We start from the raw sequence: 17,431 nt of genomic DNA on the forward strand, positions 1-17,431 counted from the left end.
TTGCTTGCAATTCATACTTAAATGATACTGGTCTTAAATATTACTAATGAAAGACCAACAGGTGGGGAAATAGTGAAAATTATTATTTTTTTTTCCATTTTGTTTTGAGGTGTTTCTGAAATCTATGTTCTTTATTTAGATTTAAGGACTCCAACAAAGGATATTTCCTAGGTGTTTTATTGTGTTCATATTCTGCTTTTGTCTTAACTAAAGTCAAAGAGTCAGAAATGTTATATACCATTATAATTAAATGTATTTAGGTTTAGAAATAGTGATTAAGGCTTGCGTCAGTTAATCCTAAATCTCTGGAAATGTGCGGCATATGTTTGAATTCAGCTTAGTGGAATGTTCTCTGACAATAGTATGAGTTATGCTCTTACATTATGTCCTATCATAAGGCCATACTCTTTCCTGTAGATTAATGTCTAGGTGATGGAACCTTAAGAGCACTGTGCTACCTGTCTGAATATCTCACTGTGTTATGTTCACTGCTTAAAAAGCTTGTTGCATAATGACTGACTTTACTGTACTGTTTAAAGTAATCATATTAAAATACAGCTTATGCTCTCAAGAGTGCAGTTTAAATTTCTACTTTATTGGACAATATATAGTCAGGCATATTTGTAAACAGAGTAGAAGAAAATGGCTGTGTCCTGAGATTGCCCCAGTACACAGTGCAGAGAGGAACACAGTAAGTAGAGCTGCTGGAAAATGTTTGCAAATTTGTAAGATTTTCTACATTTTTCTGATTCCCTATTAAAAGACACGATTTTGAGATACCCACTAAAACTCAGCCTGTAGGTACAATCCAGTCATCACTGAGGTTTGTCTTTTCTTCTCGTCTGTTTCAGAGTAAAGCTTTCCTTCTGCCTTCTCCCTGATCCATGCTCCTCGCTGTTGTTAAAAAGAAAATGAATTTGAGATAAACTCCTTTGTTTATACATTTTGTTGAAAGGCTTTTGCTTTGGGCTAATTTTTTCCACTTGGCAGCCAGCTTTTCTCCCGGGATCTCTCTGATAGTTGCTGTAGTATTTGGCAGCTTGTGCCATTGTAAGGTGTAATGACTGGCTTCAAATTTTCTGTTTCCTTCCAGCACTGTAATATATGGTGGTAGAAATGCTGTGTATGAACCCCTTTTTCTTTACAGAGGGGGTGACAGGTTACCATTCATCACATACACTTGTAAACATTTCAACTAGAAGTAACCAGAAGAGTGGTGCAATTATTCCTAGTAACTTTCTTTCCAATATGATTTTTTGACATCATAGGCAAGCCAGCATGAATGTACTTTCATTCTTCATCTGAGGAAAAGCTGATGCAGTTCTGTGTTAGGACTCTCATCATGAACAATTCCTTTTGCAGTCAGTCTATATCTCTTCTTTTTCGTTTATTTCTTAGTGTGCTATTTAAAATACCAATGTTCTTTCAGTGCTGCACATAGCGTGAAATCTGTTATGCTTGTAAAATGCATTAAGTTTCTGTACCTTGAATTTGCACTTAATAAAGTGAATTTGAGTCATTGCATTCCAAATTTGTTATCTTTCTATTTGACAAAGCATGTGTGGAATTTTCCCCTGACAGTGTGACTGTTGGGAACTGAGCTCTTTGGCAAATATTTTCATGCTGAGGAACCAGATGGACAGGCACCCGATCAGAATACCTCCTTGTTTAAAATGATATGAACGTATTTCCTGTTAATTGAATTCATGAGGTCAGTGAGAACTTGTTTTTAAGAATAATTTTGTCCTTTGCATCATTTTGTATTCTTATAATCACTTACTATGACTTTAATACCAACATAATCATTCCTAGCTAGTAACTTCAGAGATTTAAATGTCGAAATGAATATTTGTGATGATACAGCAAGTCTTTGTGGAATTCATAGTCTTTCCAAAAATTCAGGTCATTATTTAAAGTCACAGGCTAACTGAGCATTTTTTAAGAATTTGACTTTGTGTTTCTCAGGTGTTATTTGACATGAAATAAGCAAGTAGCATAACTGCCATCCTCAGACCAAAACCCAATTCCTCTCTTCCCCGCTTCAGCAATCCCAAAGTAGGTAGTATGGTACTATTTAGGACTCCAAGTTTGGTTGGCATTTATTCCCATGAATGGGAATTTGGAAAAAAGAGTGGGATGATTATAGTTTTTTTTTTCTCTTTGCATTTTGTACAGAATGTTGTTTTTTTTTCTCCTCTCAAATGCACCTTATTTTGTATTTACCTTGTATCTTACTCTTGGCAACGGTTTTAGCATTATATGTGCTTACATAATATTTGCCCCCAGAAGATGGTTGTTCTGAGGACAGACTGAAAAAGCAAAACAAAACCCAGTCCAAAACTTTTTTTAAAGAAACAACTTTTGAGGAATAGTATAAATTATGTTGAGATCTTGAAAATGCTACATGATACTGTGAGAACTTGAACAAAAGTCTATGTATAAGAGCTTTTTTTTTTTTTTTTTTAAAATAAACTGTTTTCCTTTGAGGCAGCTTACCAAATGGAGAATTATGTAGTAATCCAGTGCACTTATGAGAATAGTTCTTAGTTTTAAGGGTTCTCTTTCAATAAGATTTGTTATATTCCTCTTAGAAATTACTACAGTTGCTTAAGGAGTATGTCACAAGTTTTCCGCACAGGCAATGTTTCTGCTACATTTCTAAAATGCACCTGTGAGAATTAAGTGTTTTTCATCTGTTGCCAATGAGCCTCAGGGTCATTTGGGCAGTGCACGTGTGGTGGGGAAGAAACCCTACAATTCAGAAAGAAAAATAAACTAATTAAAATTATCTGCTTTAAAGTGTCCAGACTTTGCTGGAAAACAAGGTGTGGGTAAGATGACTCCATAAAGGTTAGCTGATGGGATTTCAAGGAAATTAATTCTTAGAGGAATTTGCTCCAATCCTCCAGTGTGAAAAAGAATGTGTGCATCCAGACCCTTTGGCTCCTCCAAGTACCGACTGCTCTTTCGTGCATTTGTCTTGTTTTTAAAAAATGGCATGTCGCATGCTATGAGCCTTCTCTATGGCAGGTGACAATAACTCAAAATGAACCCAAACCTGATTGCAGATTTAGTAAACTTGTCATATGATTTGCATTTTGCATCTAGTCTATACATTTCCTCAGTTGCTCCCTCAAATGGGCCTTCAATTACTAATGGATTATTTTCTGGTGAAAAATAATCTGTGAGAGGCAGTTATTTCCATATGGTGGCTATCCTTACAGGTGCCTGAATGGTCCATAGTATTTTTTAAACTTACTTGGAAGTTTTCAGGTGCCAAAAAAGCTTTTGTTTTTAAAAACTGTGCTTTCTAATTCTAAAATATAAACAACATAATTTTGCAAGTTATGTATAGATCAGTTATTTGATAATATGCATACATAGATTTTTCACAAAAACCTTTCCGCATCATTAAGAGTTTTTGTTTTCAGTGTTTTCCATCTTTTCCACCTTTCCTTGTTTTCATGTACTAAGCTTTTACAATTGCATAGTGTTATCTTTCCTTGCTCTACTTTCCGTACTTAAAAACAAAACAAAGAAACAAACGAGTGGAGGACTGATGTTGCTAAATAGAAACGATGGTTTTCTTGTGATGGGGGAACATATGAATCAGAACAAGACAGTTTATACTGGAAACAAGATTTATTGTTTTAGGTTAAAGAAATATAAATGTTTGTCTTTGTGATGTTCATGCAGCATAATTACATTACACCAAAGCAGTAGAGTATTATCAAGCTTGCTACATTTTGAGTGTTAACAACAAACAAACAAAAGATCATAATCCTCCCCCCAGCACATAGCTATCTGGACTTTTTTCTTTTGGCTTCTATCCCTGAAGTTGTGATAGGTATGTGCAGCTGCAACAGGGACCATGGATGGCCTAATTATTGTTCCCAGCTGGACACACAATAGCTGGAAACACCTGCACACATTGGCTGGGGAAAGGTATCAGGGTGAGCTCAGTGCTACCAGTCAGGGGCTGTTGTGGGGAGTCCCACTGAGGAGAGAGGGGTCCTAGTGAGGGGTGCTGGGGTGAGCTGAGGGGGCAGTGAGGTGAGCAGTGCTGGGGTGAGGGGAGCCCTGCCGAGGAGGCAGTGAGGTGAAGGGTACTGAGGTGAAGTGAGGGGAGTCCAGCTGAGGGGGGGTGAGGTGAAGGGTGCTGAGGAGAGGGGAGGGGAGGGGAGTTCTGCTGAGGGGGCGGTGAGGTGAAGGGTGCTGAGGGGAGGGGAGGGGAGTTCTGCTGAGGGGGCGGTGAGGTGAAGGGTGCTCAGGTGAAGTGAGGGGAGTTGTGCTGATGGGGTGGTGGGGTGAGGTGAGTGTGCGTAGAGGTGAGGGGAGCCTGGCAGTGAGGTGAGGGGTGACCGGGTGAGAGCGGGAGGGCTGGGGGGAGCCCTCTCTGGCCAGACAGCACCTGCTGGACAAAGGATCTAGAGATGGCGGGGTGTGGTTGTGGGGTGGCAGCTGGGGTGGGTGGCTGAGAAGGGTGGCTCTTTGGAGTTGTAGGTCAGTCCTTGCACTGGCTTTCAGTAAAACTGAGTCTTATGTAGCTGCCCCTAGTACCTCTGAGTCTTCTTTACCTAAAAAGTACAATTTTTTCAATCTTTCTCAGGGACTTGATACAGGCCCACCACCAAAAGTAGCCTGGCTTGCAGTGCCCCATAAAAATGGGGATTTGTCCAGGAAAAGTGGTGGTGGATGGCACCTGCCCTGAGAGAGGGTAAATGGTGTCTGGGGAGGAACTGCCAGGAGGAAAATGGTGAACAGCTGAGGAAAATGGTGGCAGAGAGGAAAAGATGGTCATCTGTTCTGCAACTTTTGGACTCTGGTAAGCTAAAAAGACTTTTTTTTTTTCTTTCTTTCTTTCCCACTTCCTCTCTTCTTAATGAAGAGCATAGCTCTGAGAGGGAGAAAAAATTACCCATTATAGTGGGAAACTTTTTTTTTTTGTTCCCTCTGAATTGTGTCCTCTATGATTTGTTTTTTTGATTCTTGGAGAGGCAACTCCAAAAAATCCATTTATGTGCAGCTCTAATTGGTAGCTTTAAATGTTCTTTTATTAGTTGGTGTCTGTCGTTGCTGTCGGGCAGGCATTCTGAGCTCTATGAGGGGAAAAATGCATTTAAAAATGCATCCAATTCAAATCAGTAGTTAGGCTGTCAAGTGTCTGGCAAGATATAGATGAGTTACCTTGCAAGCATTAACATCATATGAATGACAGGTTATAATGTCATTCTTAAAGGAATTTGGGACCTCAGCAAGCCTTCTGTGTGGAAGGATAAAAAGTGCAATACAATAATTTCTTACATTCGGAACAATCCACTTCCAAAAAAAAAAAAAAAAGATAATTAAGGCTAAGACACAAAACGTGCACACAAATGCTGCAGCTATGTTTAAGCAGTGATAAGCAGTGACTATATTTTGGTGCTAGGGTAGTTATGATCACAGTGCAGCCGTTATCTGGTAAGTAAAGTTGCAACCTTGAGATCAACACGTCAAGTTCACTTTTGAGGTGTATATTATGCATCTTAAAGCGAGGCTATACTTTCACTTCTCAGAAATCTTACTTCAACATCTCTTGATTTTGTTGTGAGAAATCACTCTTCAGAGTAGAATTGAATAGCTTGAACTTGTCTGGTAGATTTCACATATTTTAATATAAAATAAAGTGAACATTAAATATTTTGTATTATTACATTAAGTATAAGCATCCGTCCTTCTGTATTTTTATTTAGTCACTTGATTTGTTTCATCCTTTGTATAATAAATAAAAATCCAGCAATGTAATGTATATACCTTTATGCCCAGTTGGTTCGGTTATTTTTTTTGAGGCTAAGCTAAATTAGTTTGTCAACAAAATCATACTAAAAGGGAATGATTGGTAACTTTAATTATGACTTACTGCTTAATTTTGTGCCATCTTCTAGCTTCCTTTTATCAAAATTTGGGATGCTTAATATAAAGCTCTCCAGAGGCAGCATTACTTTCTAACATCCAGTTTTAGAACTGAGCTATCATTTTATAACTATGGGCTAACAGGAAAGCACGATTCCCCTAGAGGCTGTTGCAAGCAACTTCGTAAGAAAAAAGAAATATTTCAGGAAACAGATTATCCCTGACAAATATACACAGCTGTCTAATAGAGCAACCTCCTCAGACCCTGTCCATGTCATAGGATTTTTCAGGTCTCCATAATCTTCTTACTTTTACAGAAGCCTGTTTTGTATCCATTAGTATGCATGTGTATATTCTAATAGACTATAAAAGTGCTGTGTGACCTACTTACTGAGAACCTGGTTTTACATCCCATTAGTGTGCATGTATTTTTACAGTAATAGACTTCTAAAAACACCACATGACCCATTTATTCTGCTTCATCAGTAACTCTCTATGTAGTACGTGTGTGTGTGTGTGTATATATATATATATATATGTATGTCCTTTTTTGTTGTTTATGAAAAACTTCCAATGCTGAACAAGAGCTCTGTGCTGTTTGGACTGCTTAGACTCTAATATGGTATTTATTCTGTATAAAATAATTCATGATACTTAAAGGCATTTGCAATGAAAGAAAACAGAATGTAGATAAAGCAACCTGTATTTAGAGGCGGATTAATATTGCAATGTAAGCTGGCCTGTTTTTTAAAGGAATCCTTCTTGTTTTCCTGATTTCCTGTTGAATTTGCTCATACCTTATTTGATTCAGTTTTTCTGAGATTTACTCAACATGTTCAGCATAAAAGGAATTCTTATAATTGAAGAAAGTTTTTTTTTTTTTTTAATTTTCTTTTTAGTGTAATTCCCGAATGTTGTAAAGGACCATGTGTTTTGTTTGGAAGCTGCCATCTGCCTGTGTTGTTTGGTATGCTTTATATTTCAAGCTGATCTTAATTTTATAGATCGCTATCAAAACTCTCTATTGATCTTAAAGGCTGAGGAGTCCCTGTCAATTCTAATAGAAAATTGTTTATAGTCATGGTCATCTTTGTCACCCGTTTCTGTACTTCCTATTGCTCAATTTTATTCTTTTTGAGCACAGGGATACGGAAAGTTAATTGCATTTAAGATACATGTCAATCATGAACCACATACTAATGTTTTGGTCTTTGTTCTTTTCTCAGTGCCGCCTAAGATTCAATTTGCTTTTTCGACTGCCATTGAACAGTAATCTGGCAGCTACAAGAAATTGCCTACAGTTACCCGAGATCTGAAATCCAGATGAAGGAACTCAGCTTATTGTATATAAAAAGTGACCCCTTCCCTATTTGTGTTACATAACGTTATTTATATTCAGCCTGATCTGTTAGGGTGGTTACTTTGGCAGATATTTATTCCTTTTGTCCCATACATTTTCAAGGGGATAGTTTTGTGGTATAGTGTCATTCTTGGAGAGTTTAGATGATCCATGCGTTGGTCCCTCTATTTTTGAGCATATGCTGGAGTGTTGTATATCTTGCATCAAAAGCATACGTGGTAGTGGTTTTATAATATCATTCTTCTTGTAGCACCCATACTGGTAAGGAAACTATGCCCTGTATGTAGGAGACTTCTTTGAAAACTTCAGATGCTCCCTTTAGGCTCCTATCTGCATCTCAGATAGTTATTCCAGGCACAGCTGTGCCACTTAAACCTGCACAATGGTCTGGCCCTGGAGTGATTTACTTGCTGTCCATCCCTACGCATATCTTGTAGTCACTAGTTTATACCAGACTGCAACTTGGAGAGTTGAAGTCCCAGAAGGGATTGAAACAGATATTCTAGTACCAAGAGTAAATAGGTACAGCACAGGAGAAGAGGACAGAGTGGTCTAGTCCAAGGGATTTATTTTTTGGGAAAAAAAGTGAATACCAGTAGGAGAGGTTATTACCTTTCTCTGGGACCATTAACGTGTCATTGGTGTGATGTTAACCTGCTTAATTAGTTGTATTTAATTTTGGGGGTTTTATACTGTACTTCTGAGGAAGAAGCAATTGCATGGGGGAGTTCCACACAAGCAAGTTGATTTATTTTGTACCTCATCTGCACATAAATGCTTCCCTTTCCATTATATTTTTACTTATAATTTACATTTTGCCTAGTTTCATTAATTTCAGTACTGGGATTTCTTAGTGTAACAGGAAAAGTTGATCTATCAAGAGTGTGATATCGTAAGATCAGTGTTGTAGTTAACTTGATGCACAGCTAACTGATATTTGATAACTGATAATGATATTTGATCTTTAGCTAATCATGCACTAGTAGGGAATGGCAGCATATGAAATAGTTTTTTCTACTAGTGATACGTGACCTGCAAGATAACTTTTGTAGATGGCCATCCTGTTTTGACTTTTTCATCTGGAAACTCAGAGTTTGAAGAAATCAAAATAATTCATGTCATTTGGAAGCTTTACATTAAAGTCTTGATGAAGTTCACGTAAGATGAGTAAAAAAAAAAAAAAAAAAAAGGAAAATTGCTAGGAGTTACTGCTTTCCAAACTCCTATTTAGTCTTGCAAAACATGGTGTATTTTCCCTCATGATAATTCATTTGAAGTAGGTGTCAATGTTATGCCTGAAATGAATGGACATGTGACCTGGAAAGATACAAGATTGATTTTTAATTTAACAAGGTACATTCAAAAAGGTGGTCAGCCCACTCAATATGTGTTAACATGAGATAGGTGTAAACATTAACATTGGTCCACTTAAACGTGTTTTGAACTCCAAACGATAGGTTATTAGAGTTGCAATGAAGACATGCTCAAAAAGTGAGAGAAATCTAAAACCAAAATGGATTCAGTATATATCGCTGTGCTACATAAGTATATTTTTATTGCTTAGGCAAAGTCCATCAATGGTACATGGGTGTCTTTACTGTATTGAACTTTTCACCACCATAAAACTCAGTTACCCAGACTGCTCAATGGAAGGTGGAAGTAAACATGGTTATATTTATCTAAATATTTATTCCTCTTGAACGTCAGTGATTGCTGCTGTTCAAATATTGTTTCAAAAATACCTTGTAGAACTGTTCTTTGATTTTTGCCTGACTGAAGTTTAGAGAAATAAACTATTAAGGCAGTTGACAGCAAGGTTGTGTCCAAACTTAATAAATAGAGTGTATTGGAAAAAGGACAGTAATAGTACTCCCCTGCCGTTGTTGTTTTTAATAGTTGCTTGTTTTAAATTTTTGCGTGTGTATCTGCCTTTTGTTCCCTTCTCTGGAATGAATGTTGTGCCCATTCCTGACTGCAGGTCAGGTAAGTACGCATGGCTTGAATGGAACTTACTGAAACTTGTGAACAGACTGATTTTGTTATATTTTCAACTTTATGAAATGGTTAAAAATAAAAGGGGTAAGTTCAGAATACGTTAAACCACTCATGGTTAAAATTACAAGGGCTTATGAATGCTTCTGTGTTGAACTCAGTCTTGGGAGACAGCTATGTTTTATGCAAGATTAATAAACTGAAGAAGGGAAACAGCTCTTGACACATAGAAACATGACTACTCAGAGATTATTCATCTAGCTACTCCACAGTAACACAAATACATGTATAATGTCAAATGTCAACTGCTGTTATTTTTGTAGTCTTTATTACCTGTATTTAAGCCTCGGGACTTTAGCTGGAGAATTCAGGGTACCTCTAAGCATGAATGGTCTACTGCTTTGATTTGCTAATAAATTTTAGTATTACGTGTATTAAATTTACATGTTTTATTTTCTGAAGTGGTTCCTTCTATGATGTGGGCTTTGCCTAAGTGACATATCCTTCCCAACCTGCCAAAATATTAGATGCTAATTACAGTTTATGATGCTTAGGATGGAACAGTGAAATTGTTGCAGATTGTGATTACAGAAGAGTTTAGAGCCATAAAATGCATACAGATATTGCATATGGGAAAAGTAGACTGTTAAGCTGTGATGATAACTGTGTGTAGGTTTCAGCAGAATTTAAGGTTTCATTTTTTCATTGAATTCATGAATTTTCCTTGGCTATTTTTAATGATCCCTTGGGCCCAAATTGTGTATTGCATAACTCCATTTAGTGTCTCAGAAAATTACTTACTGCTTTTATAATATAAATCACAAAACAACGTTGTGTTTTATTTAAAAATAATAGTTGATCTTTAAAGACTTCTTGACAAATATCAAAATACAGCTACAAAGGAGGACTTGAAAGCTTAATTGTCACAGTTTATATTGGTGATTACAGCAGTGAGTATCTGACTGTCTCCTAGAACTCTTCTGGGATTTTATCTTATGAGTAAGAAACAATAAAAATAGCATTTGTATTGAAGTAATTTGCAATTGTAGGAAAAACCTGTTGACTTAGATGATCAGAATAGTTTATCGTAGAGAGACTGTCAGAGAGGACAACAGTAGGGGGAAAAAATGAACGCTGAAAGGAGCCTTAGAAATGAATCAAATTTATGTGAGGCTCAAATTAAAAGGCAAAGCAGTGGTATATTTATCTAGCTCTTTGTGCTGTTTTCTCCATTTTATGGGTTGCTCAGTTAGCTTTTGATTTAGTAGTAATGAGAAGTAACAAGTCTTTCTCTGTTCTCAGTGTGCTTTCCTGTGCCTATAACTCACATTGGTACTTTGGTTGGTTTGTGAGATTGATCTTTCTTAAATAATTGTTCTACTGTAGTGTATCAGTGGTAGAGATACTAACTTCCTTTGACACAAAAAACTCAACTAATGCATAGCAGTCGTCAGAGGTAGCGTCACTGCAGTTATTTGTTTGATTTGTTTTTTGTAAACTGTTGTGAAGGTAATTCTGTATAACTCTGCAGCTTAAATCTATAGATTTAAGCAGATCTTGAGGTTCTATGGCTAACCAAACAAGTAGCGTTGAGAAGAGGAAACTTGATTGGAAATTTTATTAAGTATGCAAGTTCTTCAGGAGGCAAATGTTAAAAGTACCACAAAATGTGAAGCCTAATATTTTCTGAATAAGAAACCAAAGGGTGTGCCCATGCCAGTGGTTTGGATTGGACTGGTTATGCTTATGAAATGAATCCCCTGATTGTTCCCATCTACCCTCCTTCTTTTGCATCATCATGAGGTGGTCCTGGTGCATGCAACTTTCACCATTTTGGGTGGTGGTCCACAGTACAAAACTACAAAATAAAATCCTATGAAGTGTAGATCTTGGAATTTAAGTGTCTTTGGGTTCACTCTGCGGATCTTCTTCTATTAGTCCTCACTACTTGATTAAGTAGACATGGCTCAAGTTGAGGCTGTGGTTTTGTTGGAACTGGTATAAAGTGGAAATCAGCACGTGGCATGAGCGGTATTACCTTCTGAGATGCTATTCCACAGACAAACTAACCTTAGTGAAGAATGTTATTAAGATGCCATGGCATATTTCACAGGAGTAGGAAATATTAATACTTTCTGCCTGTTCAAATGCTAGCCTCATCAGATTTTGAGGAAGGAGAAGGACATAACACTGAGAAATTGTGTGGAAGAATAAATTGTCTTTAGGCTACTTTGTTCTCTCCATGTAGCACATATTCTGCCTGTATGGCTCTAACTATATCTGGAGGAAACCACTTAAAATGTTTGCATTTGTCTCTTTTTTGTATTGTTTTTGTATTGATTTGTACCGTCTACTTATTTATGAACATGTTATTCATTTTGTTATGAAGCTGAATAGTATTACATTAAATCTGTATAGATTATAATGGTAATTGTAATTTTCAATTATTTATTTAATTAATTTTTGTTCAGGGCTCCACCACTTTATATTTTTAGTCAGTAAACACAATAGATTTTCTTCCTTAAAATGATAATGCTGTGTAGTCTGGAGACTTCTCAAGGGATTGTCATTAATATTTTAAACACTTGAGATTATTACCCTGTCTACAACAAAGCATTAATTATTTGTGTTTATAAAACTACTGTATTTTATGAAATAGCAAGTTAATATTACAAATTTTGGCTGAAAGGAACCATTATTACTTGCTCAGTTGGTGAACCTCAAGAATTAGAATTTAGTGATTTGTTTTGTGGCTGAGCTAAACTAACTTCATTCTTTGAATCTTTATCCCGTGTGAGTTCACATGATCTCTTCATTTAAAGTAGTAAATCTTTCTGTAATTTTGGGAGAATATCCAATTATTTGGCTGTTGACGTTGCATCTGAGAGCAGATTAAAGAATTTCTAGGAATCTATTGCTAATTAATTCATCTGGTATTGATTAAGCTACATTAAGATTAAGCTACAGGGCCCAGTAGTTATTGAAAACCAATCTTTTTGAAGTGAGGGAGGAGGGCGCTTCAGGATTTAAAACTATTTTAAGAGGAGTGTTCTGAGTACTGCATGCTAGCATAGTTTTGCAAATAAGAACTGTCATTTATTCCAGCAGCAGTGATAGCCTTTTGGTGTTTTGTCTCATTGTTTACTCAAAATACAGAAGAGTGTAAAGTATTTTGGATATATCACTTAAAATTCCCCCATCCATGAGTGCACTAAAAACAGTCTTGTTCTCCATCTGTCCCTTGTCTCTGTCATATGGTTGATTCAGTAACACGTATGGTTGTTTTCACTTTGGAACAGTCTCAGGCAGAATCTGAGTGAACACAGCTAAGTGAAGTATGTTTAAACATAGCACCACTATTTTTAATAAATTATATTCCTGATTTTAGCACTAAGGATTTAGATTTTAATAGTTCTGAGTCAAATCCTGAATATAAAGTAAGATATTTTTACAGGCTTTTTTTTTTTTTAAATATTCTATGAAAAAGACATTGCATCATGCTTTATTTATGTCTGTACGAGTGCTTTGAATCTAAAGTTGCTGCACAGGTATTGGGGATTTCAGCTAATCACTTTAGCAAAGGGAGGGGTTGATGTGTTCTATGGCAAAGTAAGAAAAAAGAGTGTAATTTAAGATGTAATTTTTTTTTTAAGCTTTAACATGGTTTCTCAGTAGACAACTAATCTTTGTATGTGAAGGGAAGGAACTTATTCTAATACATGTCTAGAAAAATCTACAAACTTTGGGTAACTTATTCACAAGGATTTCTGTGTTTGTCCTTATTTTTATTTGCATTTCTTCAGAAACATGAGATGACTGACTCTGTGGGCTCATGTAGCATTCATGTTAATATTCTATCTTTATGTAAATCTGGTGGCTGAGATTATAAACTTGGATTCTAGTTTTATTTAAGTGATGCTACTGGTTTTTAGTGCAGACACTTTTAATTAGCAATGGAATGACTAGAAAGATGATTTTTCTTGCATTCCTCTTTAACTTTTTTTGCATGTAAGTTTTTTCTCCTTTGGAAATATATTTTCCATGTCAAATCTTTAAAAACGTATAGGTCAGGAGACTGTTACTCATCTTAATGCCATCCTATTTACCTGTTAGCTCCATAATACAAGATAGCACAACCCTATTTCCTCAGGTGTTAATGTTGAGTATGCTGAAAAATGCAGGAAAAACATAAATATATTCATTGATTGTTTTTCATGGACCACATTTAGTCTCCAGATTATTTTGAACAACTAAACATAACAATTGCATTTAAAATTTGAAATCCAGTTCATGAAGATATAAAAAGATGGAAGTGTCTTAGGTTGCCCCTCCTGTGGGAATGGGCTTGGTCTGTAAATATCTGAGTACAATTCTTGGTGTAATTTCTGCTTTGATGCATCTGTCTGAAAAATATTTTTATGCTTTTTAAAATTTTGAAATGAGCATATTATATACTATTTGATGTTATCAGATTAGCAAAGTCTAGAAGTTTTTTTTTTTTTTCGTTTGGGTTCAAATCTTTGGTTAATTGTTTCATGACAAGGACTGCTGTTATTGGTATAGAGCTCCTGTCTGAAGCTTTCATTTTGCAGAGAAGCAGCAGTTTTTCACGATGTGGCCAGCATTGTTCCTCAACTCTGCTTCTACCTCTGGTTGCCTTTTTTCACCTCTTCTCTTGTATTCCTGCTGAGGCTATAGTTCAGCTACTGGCTGGTGATCTTTGCTATAAATATAACCACCTTCTTTTGACAAGCTCATAATAAATGAGAGAAATAGTAATTTTACATAAGTCTGGAATTCTAACTTGATTGTTGAAAATTAAGGGCTTAGAAACACAAAATTCCACTTTTAAAAATACATCTGAAGAGCTGCTCAATGCAAAATTTGCAAAAGTATCCTTATTTTGCTAATCATTGGTAAGGAACTGCTGGTACTTCTGTGTTGTGGATAAACATTTAGAGGGGTTGTCATTGCTGTTATATTTGTAGGAAGGCTAGCACAACAAAACCTCAGACTTGTTCTGTAGGTGCTGTCTCTGTAAATGTTCAATAGTAACAGGGCTGTGGTAGGTGTCAACAGATGGTACTACTACATGCACTACACAAGCAGTGTTCTTCCTTATCCTATGAGCATATGTTCAGTCTTGGGAAGACGTGCTGTGTTGCTCTTAGCTTTGGTTATGCAAGTTTCAGTATAGTGACAGGTCTTCTGGAGAAGGCATATGAGAGCAGCAGGAGACTTTGCTGCCTATCCTGGTTTCTGATTAAATTTAATTTTTGAGGCAGAGCTTTTCTTTGAGAACTGCCCACTGTTATTAAGTATATTATTGAAGAAAGAGATTGCCTACAGGCATTTTGATCATCATTTCTGTCCCAAACCCTGAACAGAGGATCTGCATAAATAAAACAAGTTATGTTTAAATTATACACAGACTTGACGTCTGTATTTTCTCATCCATTAACAACTATCGTGCAAGGCTCCACACATCGGCCATCATTTGGAAGAGTAGCACCAGAGTGGATGCTGCTGTGGGAAGCAAGAGAGACAAGGAAAAAAGTATTTTACAGTATCATATACACTGTGTATGGCTTTTCTTTCAAATGATCTATTTAACAAATTCCATGGACTCTTATTTTTTTTTTTTTTAAGGGAAAAAGCAAGGAAAAAATAAGTGTTTTCTGGCAAGTAAATTTAAGTCCATAATTGGCTGTGGATATAGAATAGCTTTGGTAATACAGGCAAATACATTTCTTGGTTAAGAGGTATAGATATTAGGGAAGGAAGAAATACCACGTTCTTTCACTTTGGGGCACTTGCTGGATAAAACAGTGCTCACAAACAGAAGGCATTCTTGGAACAGAAAGTCTGAGACTGGATCAGCAATTCAGCCTTGGGAAGAAAGGAAGGTAGTACACAGTCCTGAGACAAATATTGGCCGTGTTGAATAGTTACAAGCTGACGTGAATCATTTGACAAATTCTCCTTCTGAATACGAAATACTCCAATGTGAATGCTTTCCCAAAATTTAAGTCAGCTTTTCTTTTTTTTGCAAATGGCTCATTAGTGTTAATTAGCTCTCCACCTTTCAAAAATCTATACTTTTCACTTTTTGTTGTTCTGATAAATATTTGGATGGCATCTATAGCTTCAAAATCAAAATGGGATTTAAGTGGCAAAGATTTCTGTGTAGAAGACCAGACTGAAAGGGTTGAAGATGGATTCTGCAATGACTCTTCACGTCTTCAGTATCTCACTCTCCTTTAAAATTTTACTTGGTCTTCTGTGATCTGGAGATCATTGTAGCACCCAAATACTAGGCAAATGAGCACATAACTAGCTCAGCCTACCTGCCAGTGTCACTACTAGCATTGTAATGTAGAGTCAGATACTCTCCATTACAAAAGTTTTTTTGTTACTGTCATATGCTTTAAAGGTAGTTTGGCACTGTTGTGTTTGTCTTTATCATATTTTATGCGTTTTGTGACTATAACACATAAAATACATATGAAGTCGTTCCATTTTGGCCCACTTTCTTTACTTGTACATCATGGCCCAGAAGACTGCTTGTAACTTTTCTTGCTTGTTACATATCTGCAGCTCTACACAAAATGTAAAATGTGTGTTGCTGTTAGTTATTTGCTAAATGTTGCTGATAAAGGGAAAGTCTTTTAATTGCAGTAAGTGTTTCTATAGTCTGGGAGCCTGTACAGGAAGTTCCTAATCTTTGTTGTAGAATTGAGTTTGTTCTTTATTGCTTTAAAAGTAAGAAATCAACAAGGTATAGTCTGAGCTAGTCAGAAACTATTTCTTCAGCACACTCAGTTTTCTAGGAATTATATTTGTCTGACAGTGTGGCCAATCGATTCATGCTGCTGTACAGTTTTTAAGTGTAAGAAAAAAAAAAACAAATAATTTCGCTAGTTGGCATAAAGTTATGGATACAGCAATAATTAAATCCCTCTCTGGTGAGGTGCTGCTACCCAGGGCATTGTAAGGGTGTTCTTAATAGGATATTGGAAAATTACAAGGCAATTCAGAGAGGATAAAGAGAGATGAACAAGACTTTCTACTTCCATTTCCAGACAGAACAGGTTTTCAAACACCACCTTTTGTGGTTAAAGTGTACAAATGTGCCTGAAAGATACAGGTGCCACCAGATGTTTCAGGAACCACTTGTGTGATATCATATATACAGTAATGCAAATCTTACATGAAGAAGGAGGAAATAAAGTTGTGTTGCTTTTGGTGTACGCATGTTTTGAGGATATATTCTGTGCTGAAATAGCTTGTATATTATCATTTGCTTTATATTTCAACTCGTGTTTATATCAACATACTCAGATGCTCCAAAACTTATTTTTGTAATGGCCAATCAGCAAGAGAGCTAAACCATGCGTCTCAGGAATTGCTCATCAACTGCATAATGAAGATGAACAGCATCTGAAGTTTTGTAGTCTGATTATGCAAAAGTAGCTTTTTATGGCAGCAATGGTTTTGCTTTGCAGTCTGTAGAAAGCCACGCACCATGCATTTTATTAATAACACAAAGTAAGATTGAAGGGAGGGAGGTGGGGGAGAAAAGGTGCTGGGTATTCTGGGTCTCTTCCAAGCAGGTGGCTAGCCTGGTGCTGAAAACCTTATTCGTTTTGGGCAGACTTAACGGTTGAAAGAACATCAAATGACAATGAAATTCTCAAACTGCAGTGAGCCTAATTAAGAGTTGATTCTGTTGCTGTGATTTCAAGAACACCTAAGACAATTTCCAATGGCAAATATTTGCCAGGATTGGTTAGATCATAAATTGGATGATGGAAATCGCAAGTAGGACTGTCCTGAACTCCTGATCCCTTGTCTTTCCTGTGAGATCTAATTAAAAAGAAAACTTGATGACATCTTTGATACTTTGATATACTCTTGCATCCAAATGAATTCAGAATTTGTCTTGGCAGGCAAGCGTACGGTTTGGGAATGTTTCTACTAGAAGCCAGTTATTTAGGTGTTGTGTTTTATTTTTTTGAATTGGAAAACACACAATAAAACTTCTGTTATAAGTTCCTATTGTCCTTGACATCTAGAAAGATTATAATGAGAAATTTCAAAAGGCAGAGGATGGCTCTTCTTGCTGCATCGCTAGGCCCGTTGTTTAAACTAGGAGAATCACAAATCTCACAAGTCTTGCAGGTGTCT

The 17,431-nt window shown here is 36.4% G+C and overlaps 1 long non-coding RNA gene across 5 annotated transcripts in view; it reads left to right on the forward strand.

Moving 5' to 3' along the window:
- The first annotated feature begins 4,062 nt into the window (after positions 1-4,062).
- The window catches only part of LOC106033679 (uncharacterized), a 103,545-nt gene continuing 90,176 nt past the window's right edge, over positions 4,063-17,431 (forward strand). For 4 of the 5 annotated variants that reach the window (XR_010834287.1, XR_010834285.1, XR_001205476.3 and 1 more), the window contains exon 1: positions 4,063-4,825. This is a non-coding gene — a long non-coding RNA (uncharacterized lncRNA). The remainder of the gene's footprint in view (positions 4,826-17,431) is intronic. The other variant, XR_010834286.1, reaches the window with a different exon arrangement.

Source organism: Anser cygnoides, chromosome 11, assembly GCF_040182565.1.
Source record: "Anser cygnoides isolate HZ-2024a breed goose chromosome 11, Taihu_goose_T2T_genome, whole genome shotgun sequence".
In the NCBI taxonomy this organism is placed as follows: Eukaryota; Metazoa; Chordata; class Aves; order Anseriformes; family Anatidae; genus Anser; species Anser cygnoides.